Source organism: Lissotriton vulgaris, chromosome 6, assembly GCF_964263255.1.
Source record: "Lissotriton vulgaris chromosome 6, aLisVul1.2, whole genome shotgun sequence".
In the NCBI taxonomy this organism is placed as follows: domain Eukaryota; kingdom Metazoa; phylum Chordata; class Amphibia; order Caudata; family Salamandridae; genus Lissotriton; species Lissotriton vulgaris.
Window position 1 is genome coordinate 1,102,928,266 of NC_141694.1, and position 22,745 is coordinate 1,102,951,010.

A 22,745-nucleotide genomic window follows, 5' to 3' on the forward strand; every position below is an offset into this window, starting at 1 on the left:
AGCCAATCACACTGCAGTCATATTTTACAGTAATATGCCAAGTCCTAGAAATGGCATTTCTACACATGACACACACATACCACATACACCATTGCAAAGCATTCATTCTCACGAACTCGCACGTACCAAATTCGAGCATGCACTCCCCACACATCAGGAACTACTAGGGACACAGACATTCCCCATGCATCCCTATGGGAGAGCAGGCCAGCCTAACTACATGCACGCACTTTACTCTGGGACACAGAGAAAAAGTGCGCACAGACCAGAAAATCATCCACCCAGATCACAGATCTAAAGCAAAAAGATTAGGGGTGAACCTGCTTTAAGGGCCAAGTCCAACAGTCACCCACGAATAAAACAGTTCGTACGGGTAAGCATGTTCCGCACTCAACACCAGAACCACAGACAAGCCTTCCAAAGGAACATCATAAGTCCGCAAATGATCACGCACCGCAATGCGACTATGCAGCGGGATGTCCACGGCTTGTGCCATGATTGCACAGGAACGTGAAAAAACAAAGATTACTTTGTAGTACAACTGGGTAGTAATTCAAGGAAACCGTTTTTAGATAGATTCAAGCTTGAAAAGACCTATTTCAAAAATAGGTAGGTTTTTCCGACACCGCCATTTTCCGGAAACGGGAATGAAGGGGTTAAGGTTTGAATGATATACTACTCGAGTGTCATGATATAAGGCCAACAACCGTTGGGCGCCATGTAGCAGGGTTTCCGTTCTCCCACAGAACTGTGCATAGAGATCTAGAACCTGGGTGAATTAGGGTGACCCAAAACTCACCTTAGTATCAGAAATCCCCTTACCGAGCTAGCTACAGTGTCTCATTGGTCATAACAAACTCCCAATGACTTAGACAATCCAGAACATGAACTTAGGGTACCTCAGGTATCGTGGAACACATGAACACTCTTTCGCTCTGTAGTCATTTCAAACCACAACGGGGAGTAAAAGAACACACGTGCAAGTTTGTAATATTTATTTTTTCAATGCAAGGTTCTCAAACGCAGTATCTTATATAATACCAACATACATATTATAAAAATCAGAGTTATCAGCATAGTCACTAAGCCATAGTAAGCGAACGGTGATAGCATATTATAATGCAAAATCTATAGAAATCTGTATTACCTATATTTCGCGCACCCTTTTTAGCATACTAATTATATCTAAGAAGGTCTCATTTGGGTTTTAGCAGGGCGGGCCCATACCTCTAAATGTCAGCAGAAGCAGATCACATCATCAGCTAGCAACTCTCTGCATGCGAAGCACCATCAAGTGTGTTTTTGTATTCTCGGTAACTCTATCTTAAACCCGCTTAGAGCCCAATGTTGGCAGCAACATTATTTGTGTTATGTCTAATGTGGTGCGAGGATCAGGCCTCCCAGCAACCTTGTGTTAGGTTATTCTTAGAGGGTGCAGTTCTCAGTGTGCAGACAGTGTACCAAGTGTACCAACCACAACTGATATCAGAGCAATAACATATTATTCTCAAATAAATCACATCTTTCGTCTAGGTTGAAAGCTACAATAACAATTATGTGTTGTGTGCAAACTGAAGCCGAAAAAAAATATGTTGTTTAAACATTTAATAAACTCATGCTAACTTAACACAATATATAGAAAAGCAGTAACTATATGACAGGGGAAGAGTGCTCCAACCGCCTCCGCGGCCTCCCAGGTAGCGCCCCCCGCCCCGAGGCAGGGACGCAGCGGCCTCAGGCCCAGCTCAGTCCAAGGGTGAGTCAGAGACCAGGCCCGGCCATTCCTCTCGAATTGGGGTCCGCTTCTCCCCACCCAGATGGCAGCGTGGGTTGGTGGGGCCGACCCCGCAGCGCCCGGCTCCGTCCCCGCAGGTGAGCACCACCCGTCGGGGGCCTCAGCGTTCGACAAAGTTCAGTAGCAGCCCACGGAGCCAGGCACCCAAGCGGCGGGCGCCAGACGGGGGGAGCAAGATGGCGGACAGTACCTTCAATGGGCCCAGTCACGGCGCTGCAGTCCAGGGCGTTCCCGCGGCCACCAAGGTGCATCAGTCTGTAGGCAGGGGGGGAAATGCAGTGGAGACAGCTCACCAGTTCGGCCCTGCGACCGCTTGTGGTCCCGCAGCAGGGCCTCCCATCAGCAGGCCAGCCGGCGGCTTTTACGCGGGAAGCGCGGCCTTGCGTCTCCACCTAATCCGGGGCCTCTCCTAGGGTCTGCAGCCGAGCGCCCGCAACGCCCCTGCCCGGGGGTCACCCGGACGCCAGCAGCCCCATCCCCTCCGTCCGCTGATCTCCCGGTGTGCAGTCCGCAGCTGGGGGGTCCGCCTCAGAAGGTCCGCTTGCGTCTCCTGTCGCCTCCTCAGCGCTGGGAGCCGTCCATAGGGGAAACGAAGCCAGAGCTCCGGCCGCCAGGCGCAGTGACAAAATGGTAGTCGGAGTCCGGCAGCAGAGTGTCCAGGCCCCCAGCTGGGTCCCCCGCACCAGAGTGGTCTCCCCGAGGGTCACTTCGTAGTCAGGACTCCTCTAGCAGGTGGGGCCCCCCATGAAGCCCCCCGAACTTCGCTTATTATAGCTTGTTTAGACAGTGGGGCGACTGAGCTCGCTCGAGATGCGCCCGTTCACATCGCTGTCTTGGTCACGCCCCTGTAGTGAGTTTTAAACTTACTGGAGAGTTACATTAAGGATAATATTTTGAAAGCAAACTTAGAAAATATCAGGATTCTGTTTTGGGCATGAAAATGTCATTTCAGTGATCACTGTACCTAGAAAAATGGGATTACGGTGGGGACCCATATTTAATGCTAAAATATGATCAGTCGAGGCATTGGTGGGAGACCTTTTCAGATGCAACTGCGAGAATGTGGGATATTTATTTGATCATGACCTTAGAAATGGCTAATTTGTCTAAGGTATTACCATTGTTGACCTTTGGTGTAGAGATATGGTTTCCTAGCTGTAAGGTCAACCTTCATGCTTGAAGGAGTGTTCTGTGTCTGTGTAACTCAATACCAGTTGAGACCATAAGATTGGGACTGTCACTTTATTTGCATGGAGCAGATTCCTGGCTATTTAATTTGGCAATTTTATAATGCTTGTGGACTATTTAAGACCTAGGATGATGTTGGAAAGATTTTGGTTATTCATTAGTTGTGTGTGATAACCAATACAGTTGTGTGAATTTGTGTACATTTTGACTTGTGGTCGGGCATTGTAATCTTTAGGATTGTGGCCAGAAATTAGGCATTCAGGAGAACTGTGGAAGATATTAGAAGGGTAGGAAGGGCATTACTATTATGTATGTATGTAGTGAATTTATAAAGCGCAGGAACAACCCCCGGAGGGGTATCTCCGTGATGTCGAGGAGCGAGAGTCAGACAGGCACAAACTAGCATAACTTAGGCTTTGAACAATTCAGTCTTCAGGAGTTTCCTGAAGCGAATGAAACTGGTGCATTTGCACAAGTTCTCCGGCACGGTGTTCCAATGTTTCGGAGCCAGATAGGCAACAGTTTTGCCTCCTGTTCAGATTTTCCTGAAGCACGAGACCACTAGCAACCCTTTACCTTCCGATCTGAGACAACGATTCGGACAGTAAATTTTAAACTTCTCTGCCGGATAGCTTGGGCTTGCACCATAAAGTGCTTTATGGGCTAGACAGCAAAGCTTGAATTTTATTCTCTGGCGGATAGGGAGCTAGTGGAGAAGTTTCAGCAATGGCCCAATGGAGGTACGAGGTGATTTCTTAAGGGCCAAGCGTGCGGCCACATCCTGGACAATCTGCTAAGCAGTGATTTGTTCACGGTTGCCAATAAAGCATTGCAATAGTCAAGGCGACCAATGATTAGAGCTTGAATTAAGGTTCTGCGAGCATAGAAGGCAGCCATAAAAACACTCTACGCAGAAGACTCAGGGGATGGAAGCAGGTCCCCACAGTGGCCAATATTTGGTCCTTCATAGATAGCTGGGCATCCAGTCGGACCCCTACATTTTTGGCCACAGGGGTGGGAGAGGGAGCAAGACCCAGGACCGATGGCCACCACTCAGGGGACGAGGCGGTTTGTGCAGTGCCAAACAGCAACATTTTTGTTTTTGTAGCATTTAGCTGTAAGAAATGCTCCATTATCCATTCTGATATGGCTAACATGCCCTTAGCAAAACACTGATCAACTAACTCCGTGTCTTTATCAAAGGACAGGAGTAGTTGCATGTCGTCTGCATAGGAGAACGGCATAAAGCTGTACTCCCGGATAACTTTAGCAAGGGGGGGGGGGGCACATAGATGTTAAACAAAGTCGGGCTCAAGCAAGAGCCCAGGGGCACCCCCTTAGTAAGCTTCAAGGTTTGCAATCGAAAAGGACCAAGGTTGATGGTATGCGAGCGTTGGTCCAAGAAGCTTACAAGTCAGTCAAGAGCTTGTCCCTGCAGACTGGCCTCTCTCAGTCGCAGTATCATTTTCTGATGAGACTGTGTCAAAGGCTGCTGTCAGATCCAACAGGACCAACAGCACTGCTTTATTATCATCCAGGGCCAGTTTGATATAATCAGTGACCCCGATGAGAGTTGTCTCTGGGGAGTGGTTGGATCTGAACTCAGACTGTGAGGGATCAAGGATACCATTGTCGTCGAGATGTTTCATTAGTTGGGTGATAACATTACTCTCTGCCATTTTACTCAGGAGCAGAAGGAGCGAGATAGGGAGGTAATTGGAGAGTACTTCTGGAGGTATCTGATCTTTCTTCTTAAAAGGAAGCACTTGAACGACCTCCCAGTCAAGAGGCAAGCTATCATCATTTAAATATCAAATAGAGAATTACTGAACATAAATATTTGAATTGTGAGGTTTGAATGGTACTGTTTCTATTGGAAAGAACTCTTTTTAAAAATAATAAAAACATGTAATTATTTGGAACACTGTTACTATTTAGATTCTTTAAAGGTATATGCAGACATTTATTTAGATTGAAATTTGATCTTTCTGAATCATGGGAAATCTTTGTCATTTACAATCAGGTTATCTTTTAAATTTGTGTGAATGTTTTTTAATTTTACATTATCTAGTAGAGTGAATTTGTTGTATAACAAGTGACCCTGAAGAATGGTCTTGAATCGCTGAACATGTGTTGACAATTTGCTTCTCTATGTTTCTAAGACAAAAATCAATTATGGAAATCTGAGATATACTTATGCATTTATGCCTCTTTTTGCTGAAGTGGTCTAGACGTTTGAAGTAAACTATAAGGGGAGACCTAGTGTAAGGTGTATCTTTTGTATACACCACCACCTTTAACTATTTATTTTCCCTTATCAGATAGAACAAATTAATTTAGATGTCCGTTCTGGTGTTAAAAAAATCCAGGAGCTTAACTAGGTACTCCAGTTATGCAGGCATAACTCCTTTATTGGGCAGATATACCTGCATATTGTATGCTTGCTGCTCAGGCATGGTAACAATCCAGCTGTTTCCAATGTTGGGGGTTACTTCCCATGTCTAACATACATACATGATGTTGGACCTGGCACCTTAGTAAGAAGTTACAGGAGTGTGACCCATAAACCACGTCTGGAGTGGGTTATGAAGGTAGATAAATAAACAATATCCCAAAACGTAATAGTATATGACAAATAAGCATGTATGCAACAAGCATTACAATGACAGAAATAAGGAGACCACTATTCAGTTGATTTAAGATTGTTAATCACCTTATATTTTTAGAAATTATTATTCATGGTCGGGACAGTTAAAGCCGCACTGTATAGAAAAAATTCTGTGACAACCATAATACACTTGGTACTCAAGAAAGTGTATGTGAAGAACGTGGCGACGCAAGTGATAGTGTGAACAGCGTGGACGGCGCACAGTGAACATTGGTGCAAAAAATGTACAGTGGGTGGCTCAAGTATTGTGACAAAGTGACATCACTGTATAAGGTAATTTTGTAATTTGTATTGATCCACAATGAGAAGTGCGCCTAGTATTGCGCTGTAGAATCGACGGCGTTTCGATCCTCTTGAATTGGGATCGTCATCAGGACAAGGTTGTCTTGCTTATGAAGTGCTGCGAAGAAGAGGGGACAATTCAGATGGAGGCTGGGAGGAGGGAACGCATACGAAAGGTTCAGCGCCGCGCGAGGTGACCAGGGACTATAGGTGGTAGAGAAAACAGCCTATGGGGTTGAGCGTGAATGGCCTGTGCTGGATCGGAGAGGCCGTGGATGGCAACTAGGTAGTGAAACAATCATGTGGGAGGGCATGATCAGAGACTAAGCTGCCGGAAGATGGGGCCGTGCGAGATGATGTGCGACCCGGTGTGGTGATCAGGGGTAAGAAGGGAAGTAAGGAATCTGGGTGGCCTGCCGGGTTAATCCCTTGTGTGCCTAGAAGGTACCTGGCATGCGCGGGTGTGGCGGCGCACTGGGGTGGTGAGAAAGGCTTTATGGCCACAAGGGGAGCGTGAGGGAAATCAGGGATTCGAAGTGCCTGCTGGAATTGGAGGCCTGTAGCGATCAGTGAAGCTGCTGGGTGGACGGGGTACATAGCAAGCAAGAATGGCAGGGGAAGGGACAATAGCAGGGAGGAAGCAGGTGTTAGCGGGATAGTGAAGCGCATACCTGTAGGACAAGCGGAATCAATGACTTAATCCGTGTACAGCGGATCCCACCGCATCTGCACGAGGGCACTGGGGGTGAAAAAAGGAAATCATGAGAGCCGTGTGGGAGGGAAATAAAAGAGCGATGTGGAGAAAAACCTCAAATTTACTAACGGGTCTTTGAAGAGTCAAGGCAGTCAAGGTCCCGGCCGGTCGGGGGGCACAGGTCCTGTGAAAAAATAATAAGGAGTGATGTAAGTGACAGATTGCCGCAAGAAGGGGGGGAATTAGTAATTCGAGGGCGAAGGCAGTAGGAGAGGAGATCGTACCTGAATGGATAGGCAGGGCTGCAGTGGAGTAAATCTGAGTGCTGGTGAATGGCAGCGGCAACTGAAGAGTTGCTGTACTTCTGTGTATGGATCAGGGGCGGGGTCACGTGATTGATGACACGTTGGGGGGCGTGAGCTAGATCACGCGAGGAAGGAGGGGGAGCAAAAGGGGAGGGGCAGTAGTCTGTCAATGCGTAAAGTTTTAGACAACCATTAGAGAATTGTCAGAAATGGTTGTACACACAACAGTAAAAGATACATAAGCAATAAATGTAAAACATGAGCGATATTCAAATCATTATTGTGATCCCAAATTAAAAGGTGACAACTTAATGACCGACAGTCTGGGGTTTAAAAGTGAAAGCCACATATTTAGCAAGCGTAATAATATATCAAAAAAGAAAGCATATGAATGGCATATATCACCGATTAAACAATCGTGGAAGGGCTATTAGATCGGAGTATATGTGCGCTGGTAAAGCAGGTGGGAGGAAACCAATGCCAATTAAATGAAAACAGGCAACATATTTAACAAGCATAATTTTTTTTTAAATTTGTTTATTGATGTTTTGCAAAACATATTAACACATATCATCCCATTATCAACACATTCCACAGTGTTACAGCAGAGAATAATTAGAGAATTAAACTAAACAACCTTAAAGGTACCTTTTACTGACATTCTACATACTTACACTCTACTGTGTTCACAAACTGGTGATAGCATCACATCCAGAAATATTCAATATTCAATAATCAAGAGGTGCATGCACTGTAAAATAAATTCTGCATTATAAATACTAATCATTGGTAGGACTCACCCAGAACATCATAGGCCTTTACCATCCCTCCTCTCCCACTGCCAGAGGTTTCAACAAGCTTCATGTATTCAATCTATGCAGCTCAATATGCAATCCACATCCCCCACAACGGTTGCAGTACTATAATTATGGTCAGCAAGTAGTGTCTGTAGTGTTACTTCGGGTGGTGGTGCTGTCCCTGGCTTGTGCCCATTGCAAAAACGGCTCCCATATGTTTTGTGGCCTGGAGGCAGGTGGTATCAATTCCCAGTAAACACCCAATTGCGCATGTCCATATGTGACATCAGATAGCCACTCGGCAAGAGTAGGTACCTTCTTCCCTACCCCACCTCAGAGCAATCTGGCGCAGAGTGTACAGCAGCAGCAGGGCATGTAGCTTGCGCCTCTGGGGCATGGTATCCTTAACCACACCAAGAAGCCCTAAGAGTGGGGAGGCTGTCTGTTCTCCCAACAATCTGGTTCACCGCCGTGAAGACGTCCCTCCAATACTCTGATAGCTTAGAGCAGTTCCATGCCATGTGCAAGAATGCTGCAGGTTCAAAACCGCATCTCCAACATCTCGCATCCTCTCTCACCTGCATTTTATGCAAGCTGACTGGGGTTCTTTAGTATCGATGCAGGAATTTAAAGTGTATGAGGCGTAATTTATAGTTCGGGGACAATTCTAGCATTTGCCTACAACAATATTCTCATTGTTCTTCCAGCATGGGAGGGTCCAACTCAGTGTTCCACAACTGCAAGGATCTGGGCTGTGTAATTGGGACCTGACATTGCAAAGTAGTATAGAGACGGGTTACCAACTTACGTGGGGAAGCCCTGGCTAAAATATTTTCTAGAGCTTGGAATGTCGGAGGCACCTCAGGGAAACCCTCCCATAGTGTGCGGCATGCTGCTTTTAGTTTATAATAAGTAAATTGTTCTATAAACGGCACTTTCCGTTCATCTTCCCCGGTAGGTTGGGGCCTAAATGGCCACTTTAGATTCCAGCCAATTCACAGCCTGCCCAAAATTCAGGTTCCAAAGTTCCTGGAAACTGCGGCTGAGCCATACACCCAAGTATTTGACCCCTTCTGCCGCCCACATCTGAGGGGGACCCATCTGTCAATGGAAATACGACCGACTTCTTCCAGTTGATGGTAATGCCAGATAGCCCGCCAAATCGAATAAATTCCCGAAGCACTGGATCTAAGTTTAGCGTGGGATTTAAGATAAACAGGGTGACATCATCAGCATACATGGATATTAATATACTCCTAGTGCTTAGGCCTATCCCTCTTGCTGTGTGGTGTTGATGTATTCTGTCTGCGAGTAGTTCCATAGCGATGGCAAACAATAACAGTGAAAGTGGACAGCCCTGTCTAGTGCCCCGGGTGACTGCAAAACTCTCAGATATCAAGCCATTCACCCGGACGCGGGCCCTCGGCTCGGTATAGAGCAGTTGGATGAGACTTATAAAAAGGGGACTGAAGCCCATACGCACCAATATCCGAAAGAGCTACGGCCATTCCAGTGAGTCGAACGCTTTTGTCGCGTCCAAAAAGACGGCAACTGGCTGAACGCTTGGGTGAAGGTAATGCAGGACTGAAAAAAGCGTTCGAAGGTTGTGGGACGTGGCGCGCCCCGGAATGAACCCTGACTGGTCCGGGGGTGCCACCATCGGGAGAAGCGGCTGTAGACGGTTTGCCAGTAATTTAGCGTAGATTTTAACATCTACATTAATTAAGGAAAGCGGACGATAAGAGTCCAGTTCCTGTTCCTCTTTATCCGGTTTTAACAATGTCATTATTAGCGCCTCACGCATAGATTAAGGAAGGGATCCGGTCTCCACAGCCTCAGTGTATACTGCTAATAGCCTTGTAGCTAGTTCATCACTATACGTTTTGTAAAACGCCGTTGTAAGGCCATTTGGCCCAGGGGCCTTATTCAGCGGCAAACTTTTTATTACTTGCTTGATGTCTTCTACCGATATGGGGAGATCCATATATCTCCTCTGCATATCGTTGAACCAAACCAACCCTACTGAATCTAGAAAGTCCTGTAAACCTTCTGACGGCGTTGATTGGGTTGCTGTGTATAAGGAGGAATAAAATGAGGTAAACTCCCTTAAAACCCCCTCCTGACCCGTAACAGTAGAGCCGTCTGGTCTTATTATCTTGTGTACGAATGTGGTGGAGTTAGCTTTACGGATCATGCTTGGAAGTGTTAGGCCAGGCCTGTCTCCTTCCCCATAGCGCCGCGCCTCAGCATGCTTCCCCAAAAACGTAAGCTTCCTTTGCGCCTCCTCTGCAAATTCTAATAGTTTACTTTTTAGCTCCGCCGCAAGTTCTTGGCAAGCCCCAGTGCAAAATCGCTGTTCCAGGTCTTTTATCTGACTTTCTATCTGTGCTATAGAGCCCCTGATTGCTCTCAAAACTCCTGCTTGCTTGGCCATGCACTTCCCTCGTATAACCACCTTGAAAGCATCCCATAACATTGCCTCAGTAGGAACCGAGCCAGAGTTTAAATCAAAGTACTCAACTATGTTGGTTCTAATCTCTTCTTTGAATGCTTCATTAAGTAAGGCATGGGGGGTAATCTCCAGCTAAAGGCACGTGTTGGTGAATCTGGGATGGACAATTTAAGTAAGCAAGGGGCTTGGTCTGACAGAGAGCGCGCAAGGTGTGTCACCTCTATCGTCCAGGAGGCTACATCATATGATACCAACCAATAGTCTAACCTTGACCAATCTGCATGTTGAGTTGAGATACATGTTCCTTCCCGCAACTGGGGATGTCTATCTCTCCAAATGTCGACCAGGGCTCCTTCGGAAATAAGGTCCAGTAGCGCTAAACTGTGGGTGCATTGGACATGACGAGCCTTGCCTGTCCAGAGTATCGTTGAGCACTGCATTGAAAGCCCCCCCATATGACCGTTTGACACTGAGTGGAGGCTATCCTTGCCCAGACCTCCCGAAAAAAATCTGGGGAGTCTACATTCTGACCGTATACGGTCGCCAATACTACAGGTTTACCTCCCAAATGACCCTTTAAAAAAAGATATCTCCCCGCTAGGTCAGTGGACACTTCAATTTCTCTCCAGTCCAGCCCCCTCCGGATAAGTATAGCTACCCCTCTCGCATAATTGGAATATATTGCAGAATGCAGCTCCGCCCATCTGGTATGTCTTAGTTTCGGGGATGGTTTGACATTCAAGTGTGTTTCTTGTAGAAAGCATATATCTATATTATGCCTCGTCAAGTAAGCATGAACTAGCCTGGCTTTCCTGCCATCATTGAGACCTCTGATATTCCATGTAAGGATGTTAAATGCTACCTTGCGCACCTCAAGAAGGGTTGTGAGTTCAAAGGCAAATAAATTCCACACCCAAGCATGTGATGCGTCCCAGTATCGCCCAGCAAAATGTAGATATCATGCAGATCAGTACATACCAACCAAACAGTTCCCTCCCCACCCCCACTCACTCCAACCCCCCAATCAGGTTGTGTCAAAACCCTCCCAGCCCCACTGCCAAAACAAACTATATCGAACATGGGGAAACTTCCCGTGGGGGCATGGTACCTCCGGCGTACACCCCTGTGTGAACAGGGTGGCTAGGGAGTTACTTAAGCGTGCCCGTGAAGTTACCTTCCAACCAACAAAGAGGCGACAGCTACATGCCTAATCAGACTTAAGATAAGTGGCACTGCCCCAGAGTGCAAGTATTATACCTTATTACCAGGCACCATATCATTATAAAAGGGACACATAGCAGATAATGAGCACAGGTGATTAATAAACAGCAACATAACCATTACTGTGCATGCATGTCAAAGAGACATTGAAAACATTGCACTTCAGTCGTTATCACTTAGATTATCACTTCCCCTCGCCTCGCTTGTGCCCGCTGTCGCTGAGCCCGGTTTGGATTTACACACGTTTTTGGCAAATTTAAGGGCCGACTTAGAGTCTGCAAAGAAATGGGCCGACCCATCATGGGAGACCTTGAGTTTCGCTGGGTACAGAAGGGAGTAGGGGATTTCAGCTCGTCGAAGAAGGCGCTTAGCTGGAAGAAACTTCCTCCTTTCAGCCTGTACCGCTGGGGTGAAGTCGGGGTAAAAGGACAAGTGATTGCCTTTATGGGTGATCTGCCCTTTTTCTCTCGCCAGTCGCAGTATCTGGTCCCTATCTTGATAGTTTAATAATTGGGCCAGGATGGGCCTCAGCGTGCCTCCTACCGGTGGTTTTGAGACCAATGCTCTGTGAGCCTCCAATAATTGTCCAAGCACCTCGGGCCCAAGAAACAGACCACAACCATTGCTCCCGCCTGTTTTTTTAGGACAGGGTCGAGGCCACGGCAAACCACAACCTACAAACCGCCCGACCAGAAACAGTCAGTATCAAACCACAACTTGCAGGAGAACGCCAAACATGCAACCGCTACTATCAATGGGGACCCCCCCAATAAATGACACCAATATGTGGACATCACCAGATCAACAAATACCCATATTCAACTTATCGGATCACATCCTAAACCATGATGAAATTGCCCTACTGTCACAGGGTTTAACATTTGTACCCACAGAACAAACAGACTTCTTAGATCAGTTCAGTCTTTTGAAATTCTTCAGAAGAATAAGATTAAAACACTTCTTCGCTGACAAACCTGACTCTGCTTCTCCATCTTTGTCCACCTTTCGTCTACCGTCCACCTTCAACCCTCCTTCACATGCCATGCCACCGGAAATCCTAGCATTTGAACGTTTGGTGATGAAAGATGTGATGGATCTCAAGTCTCAACCACATTTCATCCCCTACAATCTTCCCATGGACTGTCATACTTGCAGCGGTGCCGTTGCACCTTCGCAACAGCCATTGTGCTCCTCCGCTTATTATAGCGCCAGAGTCATGTATCGGGTAACGTAAATTGCCACATGGACTCCCAATTACAAACTGGACGATCGAATTCAGATCCATCCGGAATTGCCAGCCTCGGACTCATCCCCGCTAGGAAAGCCTCAACAGGTCACAATTAAATGTGATGAAAAGGCTTTTAAATATTGCTTATGTTCAAGACAACAATAAGGTCAACCCTTGTCCTGATGATGATGCCTTCATTTTTATAGGCATCGAAACGCCGTCGACTTGTAAAACCCATATGCAAAAAAAAATTCTATATGTAACTTTCTATTGCAATGGAGTGTTCTCTTGATACCTAATGTCTGCCCTACTGAAGTACTAGTACGCAGACCCATTTTGCCTGCTTTGTCTAATATTGTCTCTTTGTTGTTTTGTCTTGCATGTTAAGGGTCACGGCTGTGCCCGCTTGACATTCTCTCCTAGAAATACTTTTCATTTCTGCACATATTGAAAAATAAATCCTGTCCGGACGGACAGAAGTCATATTACTTATCAAGTATATGCTCATTTTTTATGTATATTGACTTCATATAGGGACCATTGTTCTTTGTAAAAACGTAATGCCCAAGGTCCCTATACTATACCTTAAGGGTTCCCTTGTTCTGTTTAAACCTACAATCTTCCCATGGCAGAAAAACAAGCTCTGCTTACTTTGAAAAAGAACCCTGAAATCATTATCAAACCAGCCAACAAAGGGGGCGGAATTGTCGTCATGGGAATTACCAAATATGACCAAGAAATACAGCGTCAACATGCCAACCGAGCACATTACCGTCCCCTTTCCAAAGACCCTCTTGACGACATCATATGCAAAATACAAGAAATTACTGGCAAAGCCAAAGAACTAAATATCATCACCAAGAAAGAATTTGACTTTTTGAATAAATGTAAATGTACAGGAATTTATATAGCGCAAATCACTGAGCGGTTTCTAAGCGCTTGCTTAGGGAACCCGTCCTGGTATTCCCCTGTGAGATAACCCCGGCAGGGTATCCGCAAGGTGAAAGCCAGGCATCCCGCCGCGAGGGGCCGTTGTGGAGATTAAGCAAGCTATTGCCCAGAGTCGCAGAGTGTGAACCCGTGAATCGAGTAGGCACCGGAGCAAGAATTGTCGAGTCCATGGACATTTTTAGGACTCAAGACCCCGCCGAGCCGTGAATTGAACCCTGGTCCCGGGCTGACCTCTGCTTCCAGGTCTGCCTCCTCTAACCAGTGAGACACACTTATCCGAGCCCGAACCCGAGCCCACAAACAACGGTCCTTTATGTCCTACCCAAAGTCCACAAGGACAAAGAAAACCCACCCGGCCGAGCAATTGTTTCTGGTTGCGGATCTATTTTGGAGCCTCTAGGTAAATATATTGACGCCATCATCTAGAAATTTGTCCCCAAAACAGACACCTACATCCGTGACACTATGGATCTAATTAACACCATAGAAGATCAACGCTTTGACACCACCACCCAAGTCATGGTAGGATGGATATAGAATCACTTTACACCAACATCCCCCATGAAGAAGGGCTGCAAGTCATTAAGACACTTCTTTTGTCTAGACCCCTACCTGTGCGGATCCCCACAGAATTCATCATGAAGCTATTGCGCTTAGCCCTTCAAAATACCTACTTCCTATACCGTGATACCCACTACCTACAAGTGAAAGGTGTATCGATGGGTGCATGTTTCGCCCCCTATTTTGCCATCCTTTTTGTACATCACCTGGAAAAAACACTCATCCTTACACCCATCAACCCCTTCTTCTCCAACAAACATATGGCGTCGTTATATTGTCTCTCATACAACAATGGCCTGCTCCTGAGCAGCTCAACGGCTAAAAAAGGAAGAATTTACTCTTGTGGTAGAGGGAGTATCTAACTTCTATCCACAGTATTACACACCGTTGTGATTTTCAGTCTGGCAATGTTGCCAAGACGTGTGTATGTATATCAGTATCACCACCACGCTACATATATGTCCTCCCTTCCATACGTGAAAAAAGGGGGAGGGGAGGTTGACAGTGCCTCACGGAAGCAACACCAAGGAGAGGATTGTATCAGACTGGTACTCGCCTGATTCCTCACTTCTCATCATCGGCTACTGTCAACCTTAAAGAAATGGGCGAAAAACAAACATAAAGAAAGTGCATATAGGTCAAGCAACCGTGAGGTGTTGTGAGTGCTGAGGACCCAGTGTGATATTTCCGTGCCCAATTAAGTGAAAAAACAAAAAATACCACTATAAAAAGAGTAAGACTAACTGGCAACTCATGACTTTATTCTGTGCTGTTAGCTCACTCTGATTAAAAGTCAACCAACATGTTTCATCACTGCGAAACATGTCGGTTGACTTTTAATCAGAGTGAGCTAACAGCACAGAATAAAGTCATGAGTTGCCAGTTAGTCTTACTCTTTTTATAGTGGTATTTTTTTGTTTTTTCACTTAATTGGGCACGGAAATATCACACTGGGTCCTCAGCACTCACAACACCTCACGGTTGCTTGACCTATATGCACTTTCTTTATGTTTGTTTTTCTCCCATTTCTTTAAGGTTGACAGTAGCCGATGATGAGAAGTGAGGAATCAGGCGAGTACCAGTCTGATACAATCCTCTCCTTGGTGTTGCTTCCGTGAGGCACTGTCAACCTCCCCTCCCCCTTTTTTCACGTATGGAAGGGAGGACATATATGTAGCGTGGTGGTGATACTGATATACATACACACGTCTTGGCAACATTGCCAGACTGAAAATCACAACGGTGTGTAATACTGTGGATAGAAGTTAGATACTCCCTCTACCACAAGAGTAAATTCTTCCTTTTTTAGCCGTTGAGCTGCTCAGGAGCAGGCCATTGTTGTATGAGAGATATTTGAGTGGGGGGCGGCCTGCTTCTGTTTCGCCCTAGGCTCCTGTTTTTTTGAGAGTCGTTATATTGTCGACATGCTACTCATCTGGAATGGCACCACTGCAACATTGGATCCCTTCATCAACTGGCTGAACCATTCACAAGAACATTTAAAATTTACCAGTGATTGCGAAAATAACGATCTCCCATTTTTGGACGTCACCATTCATGCTGAAGATGGCAAGCTGGGAACTACACTGTACCGTAAGCCGACAGAGAAAAACAACCTACTACTATATTCTACCTACCACTCACAGGGATTACGCGACGGACTCCCTTACGGCCAGTTCCTGCGGATCCGCCGCAATTGTAAATGCCGCAAAGACTACTTCCGAGAAGCAGAAGTCCTTTCAAAGAAGTTACTACACAGAGGTTATCCCCGACGCTTGGTTACCAGAGCTAGAAAAAAAGTGTGGCATTGCCACCGAGATCATCTCCTCACTCCCCAACACAAGAAGCCCATGACGAGGATACCCTTCATCTCCAAATTTAGCCCTAACAGCAACAAGTTCAGCAAAATCATCAAGAAAAACTGGTCCCTTTTATGCTCCCATGAACAATTCCAAGATGAGCCACTGTTTTTGTACCAACGTGGCAATCACCTTGCCAGCCACCTAGTACATGCTATCACATGGCCACAACCTCCCACGGACAAACACACCATAACAGCAGCTTGGGGACTAGATCCCATTGTGGGACATTACAGATGCCAGAACTGTAGCGTCTGCACTCTGACCTCCAACACAAAAGACTTCCCATTTAACGGTCGTACGCACAAACTGAGGAGCCCCACAAACTGCAGATCACAGAACGTAATCTATGCGATCAAATGCCCTTGTGACCTGATTTACATTGGTCAAACAACGCAGATGATAAAACAGCAGATCATTCAGCACAAAAGCAGAATTAACTGCAAAACTCTGACAGCACCACTGGTCGCACACTTCCTGGAATTGAAACATCTTGACACTGAGATGAAATGGCAAGTCATCGAGAAACCACCCTCCCCATCCGCGAAGGCGACATCAAATTCCTCCTCAACAAAGCTTAATGAAAATGGATGACCCTCTGTGACTCGGTTAACCATGGCCTCAACACCATTGATGAGTGGAATAGCACTGTGACTACTTAGACTGTCTTGCTGCCCTTTGCCAACCTCTCAGCAATTGAGTGCTCCTTTACCCATTGACCAATCTGATTTCTATCCACCGTCCCCTTTGCTCCCACTGCCATGTCCCCCCAATCCATCCTATAATTGCCTTTGGTTCTACCCCACCTGCTTTACCAGTGAGCATATATTCCGCCACTTCAGCCACTTCATTATTGTTGAATCTGTGATATATGCCGTTCACATGCTGTCTACGTTTTGTTATTAATTAGGCTTGTTAAATATGTTGCCTGTTTTCATTTAATTGGCATTGGTTTCCTCCCATCTGCTTTACCAGCGCACATATACTCCGATCTAATAGCCATTCCACAATTGTTTAATCAGTGATATATGCCATTCATATGCTTTCTTTTTTTATATATTATTACGCTTGCTAAATATGTGGCTTTCACTTTTAAACATTCATAAACAAACTAGAATCCTAAGGACTAATTGTTAATGATATACTCTCACATAGATGTATATAAAAAATAAGTCTATTGTGACTTACTGTGGCTAACAAGAATGTGGAAGATAGTGGAGGCTACAACAAACTCAAATGCAGATCGTATTAGGATAGTTGGTATCCCATCATTACACAGTAAGAGAATTTACTGTGATTGCCAACAATTGTCACACTACCCCAGCAGTTTATCCTTTTTAGCATACACTCATTTCTTGCACTACTTACATGCACTGCATATTGTTGAAGACTACTAGAGTTGGTCTAATTTTTCATTTACACAGTCCATTTTTGTCTTTTTTCCTTCTGGAACAATCGTAAGAAGGATACAGTTCCTTCCTCACTGTCTTCTCTGATTAATAAGAGGGACTGAGGAGGTACTGTTTGGATCCCAGATGATGACACTGGGCCCATGACTGTGCAATGATGGGCTACCAACTATCCTAATACGATCTGCATTTGAGTTTGTTGTAGCCCATCTTCCACATTCTTGTTAGCCACAGTATATCACAATAGACTTCTTTTTGATATACATCTATGTGAGAGTATATCATTAACAATTAGTCCTTAGGATTCTAGTTTGTTTATGAATGTTTTGGCAAGGGGGATTAAATCCTGTTAGGACTTAAAGCTTCCCTAAGACCCTTCTTTATTATTAATGATTTCACTTTTAAACCCCAGACTGTCAGTCATTAAGTTGTCACCTTAATTTGGGATCACAATAATGATTTGAATATCGCTCATGTTTTACATTTATTGCTTATGTACTTTTTACTGTCGTGTCTACATCCATTTCTGACAATTCCGGTCTCTCTGAGGTTGCACATTGTGACTCCATGCGTCTCATGGATGTTTAAAACTTTACGCATTGACAGACTATTGCCCCTTACCCTTCTGCTCCCCGTCCCCGTCCGCCCTCCCTCCCGCAATCTGGCTCACGCCCCCCCAGACGTGTCATCAATCACGTGATCCCGCCCCTGATCCATACACGGAAGTACAGCAACTCTTCAGTTGCCGCTGCCATTCACCAGCACTCGGAATTACTCTACTGCAGGCCAGCCGATTCATTCAGGTACGATCTCCTCTCCTACTGCCTTCGCCCTCGAATTACTAATTCCCCCCTTCTTGAGGCGATCTGTCACTTACATCACTCATTATTATTTTTTCACAGGACCTGTGCACCCCGACAAGCCGAGACCTTGACTCTTCAAAGACCCGTTAGTACATTTGAGGTTTTTCTCCACATCGCTCTTTTATTTCCCTCCCACACGGCTCTCATGATTTCCTTTTCACCTCCAGTGCCCTCGTGCAGACGCGGAGCGATCCGCTGTACACGGATTAAGTCATTGATTCTGCTTGTCCTACAGGTATGCGCTTCACTATCCCGCTAACACCTGCTTCCTCCCCACTATTGTCCCTTCCCCCGCCATTCTTGCTTGCTATGTACCCCGTCCACCCAGCAGCTTCACTGATCGTTACGGGCCTCCAATTCCGGCAGGCACTTCGAATCCCTGATTTCCCTCATGCTCCCCTTGTGGCCATCAAGCCTTTCTCACCACCCCAGTGCGCCGAAACACCCGCGTAGGCCACGTACCTTCTAGGCACACAATGGTTTAACCCGGCAGGCCACCCAGATTCCTTACTTCCCTTCGTACCCCTGATCACCACACCAGGTCGCACAACATCTCGCAAGGCCCCGTTTTCCGGCAGCTTAGTCTCTGATCATGCCCTCCCACATGATTGTTTCACTACCTAGTTGCCATCCTCGGCCTCTCCGATCCAGCACAGGCCCTTCACGCTCAACCCCATAGGCTGTTCTCTCTACCACCTATAGTCCCCGGCCACCTCGTGCGGCGCTGAACCTTTCATATGCGTTCCCTCCTCCCAGCCTCCATCTGAATTGTCTCCACTTCTTCGCAGCACTTCATAAGCAAGACAACCTTGTCCTGATGACGATCCCAATTCAAGAGGATCGAAACGCCGTCGACTCTACAGCGCAATACTAGGCGCACTTCTCATTGTGGCTCAATACAAATTACAAAATTACCTTATACAGTGATGTCACTTTGTCACTATACTTGAGCCACCCACTGTACATTATTTGCACCATTGTTCATTGTGCGCCGTCCACGCTGTTCACCCTATCACTTGCGTCGTCACGTTTTTCACATACACGTTCTTGAGCACCAAGTGCATTATGGTTGTACAGAATTTGTCCTATACAGTGCTGCTTTAACTGTATATGCCCGACCATGAATAATAATTTCTAAAAATATAAGATGATTAACAATCTTAAATCAACTGAATAGTGGTCTCCTTATTTCGGTTGTTGTAATGCTTGTTGCATACATGTTTATTTGTAATATACTATTACCTGTTGGGATATTGTTTATTTATCGGACCTGGCACCTTGGCGTGGGTCTCCCTTCCATTTTTTTGCTGTTGCCTTGTGTTTTTGCTGGTTATAGATGCTTTGGGCACTGTGCCACTACTGTCCAGTGCCACAGTGCGAGTGCTCCCTATGATAAATTGATGTATGGATTAGTGACTTCATGATTGGCTGATTTGGTTTACATGTCCGGCCCTAGTACAGTGCACTGAGTGTGCCCATGGTGTGTAATCCAAATGCTGCTAGTGGGCTTGCAGCACTGAATGTACCACCTACAGAAGCAGCCTTGTAAAACGCGTCTCAGGTCTGCCATTGCAGAGCCTGTGTGCAGTCCTGTACTGCCGTGTTGACTGGGCAAGTGCACCCACTTGCCAGTCCCTAAACCTTCCCTTTTCTGCATACTAGTCACACCTATGGCAGGCCCAAGGGCAGAGTGCATTGTAGGTAAAAGGTAGGACATGCCCTGATGTGTGTGGCATGTCATGATAGTATGGCAAGGCTACCTGTTCCCCATATGCCAGAATGGGCATTTTGATTATTACATCTTATAATCCTAACTGACTCAGGGAACGAGGTAGAAATTCGAGTTTAGTATGCCTGAACTCAGAATGATAAACTGCTATTCTGTGTTTGAAAATACCTGCATTTTAGAAAGTAGGTATTTTCTTGTCTAACCATCCGAGCCTGCCTCTGCTAGGTTGTGTATTCCTTGTCTGGAGTTTGATTGGCAGGAGCTGGGGGATTCCAGGAGACAGGGTGAGTCAGCACAGGGCTGAATAGCGAGATCTACATGTAGATGGGAGGGAGGATTTGCACCTGGGACCTGAATAGGGCTGTGCCTTCCCTCTACAATGCTGGCTCCACCTCCTGTGGTACTTCTGATGTCCCTGCCCTGCACTGTGAAAGGAAAGAAGTCATGTAAACAGAGTGATCCAGGACTGACCAGAACTTGTTTGGACTAGGCAAAGGCCTCTCTGCCTTCAGAGAACAAAGAGAAACTGTGTATAAAAAGGGGGACCCAAACCCCAGAATTTTAGATCACTTTTGGGAAACAAGAAGAAACCTTTGCTGAGGAGAGGAACGTAGAGAGACTGAGGAGAGACTATCCCTAAGCGTGAGGTATTGCCTGACTGCCAAAGAAAGGAGAAAGTAACTTTGTGTGTACTTCATTCAACTTGTGAAGGATCTCTAAGGGCTAGAGATAGAGCTTGCCTCCTGACTGAAGTCTCAGGGCTAGTAGACTTCACCAACCTCTGTGCACCACTTCTGGCAACGCTGTTTCAGTAGTCACAGAGGAAAGGAGCTGTGACAGACTCCGACGACCGGCTCTGTGTCCCGACGGCATCGCCCAAAAGCACCGTCCGCATCTCGCACCGCAACCCTGGTCTCACTGAACGCAAAGTTAGACGCTGCCGCCACCGAGCCTCTGCTTGTACCGCGACCTGTGGGCACTACACTTCGCACCGCCTCCCTTCACCGAATTGAACTGGTCTAACTGACGCCAGCTCCCCGTCGCTGCAACGAAACCTGCCAGCACCGCATCGTGCACTGTCTCGCCCTGCACCGCACGCCTTGGCCTCACCGACGCCGTCCCGATGACATCACCGAGTCACTGCCAGCAACGCATCGAGAGGACAACGCGCCCTGCACCGCTTCAATCTTGCAACGCAACTACGACGGTTGCCACATTCGGCTCGCACCCCCGTGCCAGCCGCAATGAGTAAAAGGTACTGTGACCGAGTCTGTTCATGCTTGTGCTGACCGGTATCAACGCCGTCAGCTGGTTTGCTAGACTTGGTTGTTGTTAACATCGTAGTAGCCGGACGGAGCTACCGACTCGTAAGAACTTTGATTCTTAAGTATTCCTACATAGAACATTATTTCTGATACATTATTGTGGATTTATGTCTTTTATGGTCTTGTGATAAGTCTATATAAAAATTCTTAGTTTTACATATACAACTGGTGTGGTGTCCATCTGTAGTGTTGTCACTCGATTGCTGTACATGTTATCAAATGCTTTAGACACACCTCTTAGATAAGCCTGTCTGCTCGTGCCAAGCTACCAAGGGAGCGAGCAGGGGTTATTTTAGGAGTGTACCCCCTTACCCTGACTAGACGCAAGGGTCCCTATTTGTCAAAGGTACCTACCTCTACCAACTAGAGACCCCCAAATCTAACACATGGTGTTTTGAATTGGAACAATGCCCTTTTTTGCAGATTACACGCACATAGGAGGTGATAGTTAGGTTCAGGGGTTTAGCATTGACTATGTGTACTCTCACCACAAACAGAAAGAATTTCTGGTTGTTCTCCCTAATTTGCAAGTCAATGTCAATATCCTTCAAGACCACTTAGCAGGAGACTCCCGGACTGGACTTGTAGCAGACTTTATGTAAGGGTGATTATTTCTACATTAAAGAGCAGATAAACAAACTAGACTGATCAATATTCGGTCTTAACTCTGAATAACACACTATTACGAGTTAAAAAAATAACCTAAGCTGTAGGTTTTTTCTAGCACCTGGCTGAAAACATGACTTGTAAAGTAAAGCCCTGAAATGAAAATTGTCTCAAAGTGCTTAGCGGTCAAAGCATGTACTGTTTGGAGTCAGAAAAGTAACAGCTTTTAGACTGTACAAAAAACTTGTTGATTTCCTTTGAAATCTGATGTGGAGCGGGAATTGAAGGCTGCCAAACTACATAGCAATATTTGAAAACATGAAAAACAATCTTATGACAAAACATGCACTCTACCAACTGCTCTATGAGTAAAGCTAACTTGGAATTTTCACCAGAAGCAGAGCTATCATGACTTATGTGTGATAATTTAGAGGAGGAAGGGGGCTTTCATCAATAGTTTGCCATGGCTTGTAAGCCTTACCGGCTAGGCACATTAAAATGCTCTGTAATGATGAGGTAAACATATTAAGATTACAGAGGGAATTATCCGAACATATCTCTATCTTCCATTGTTTAAGAGCTGGTATCTGGATTAAACGATATCTAATGATTTCTGTCAAACAAACTCAATTATGATGCACTGATGTTCTGCATTGAGAGGAATTATTTTCACTTCTAAAAGCTTATAATATTGCCCTCCTGAATAGTTAGAAGGTGGTCCTGGTGCATTGGTGAACCAAATGGCTTTGAAGGTAACATGATAAATATGGCTTCTACATGTTATCCTTAATCTATTGGGCACCAGGTGCTGC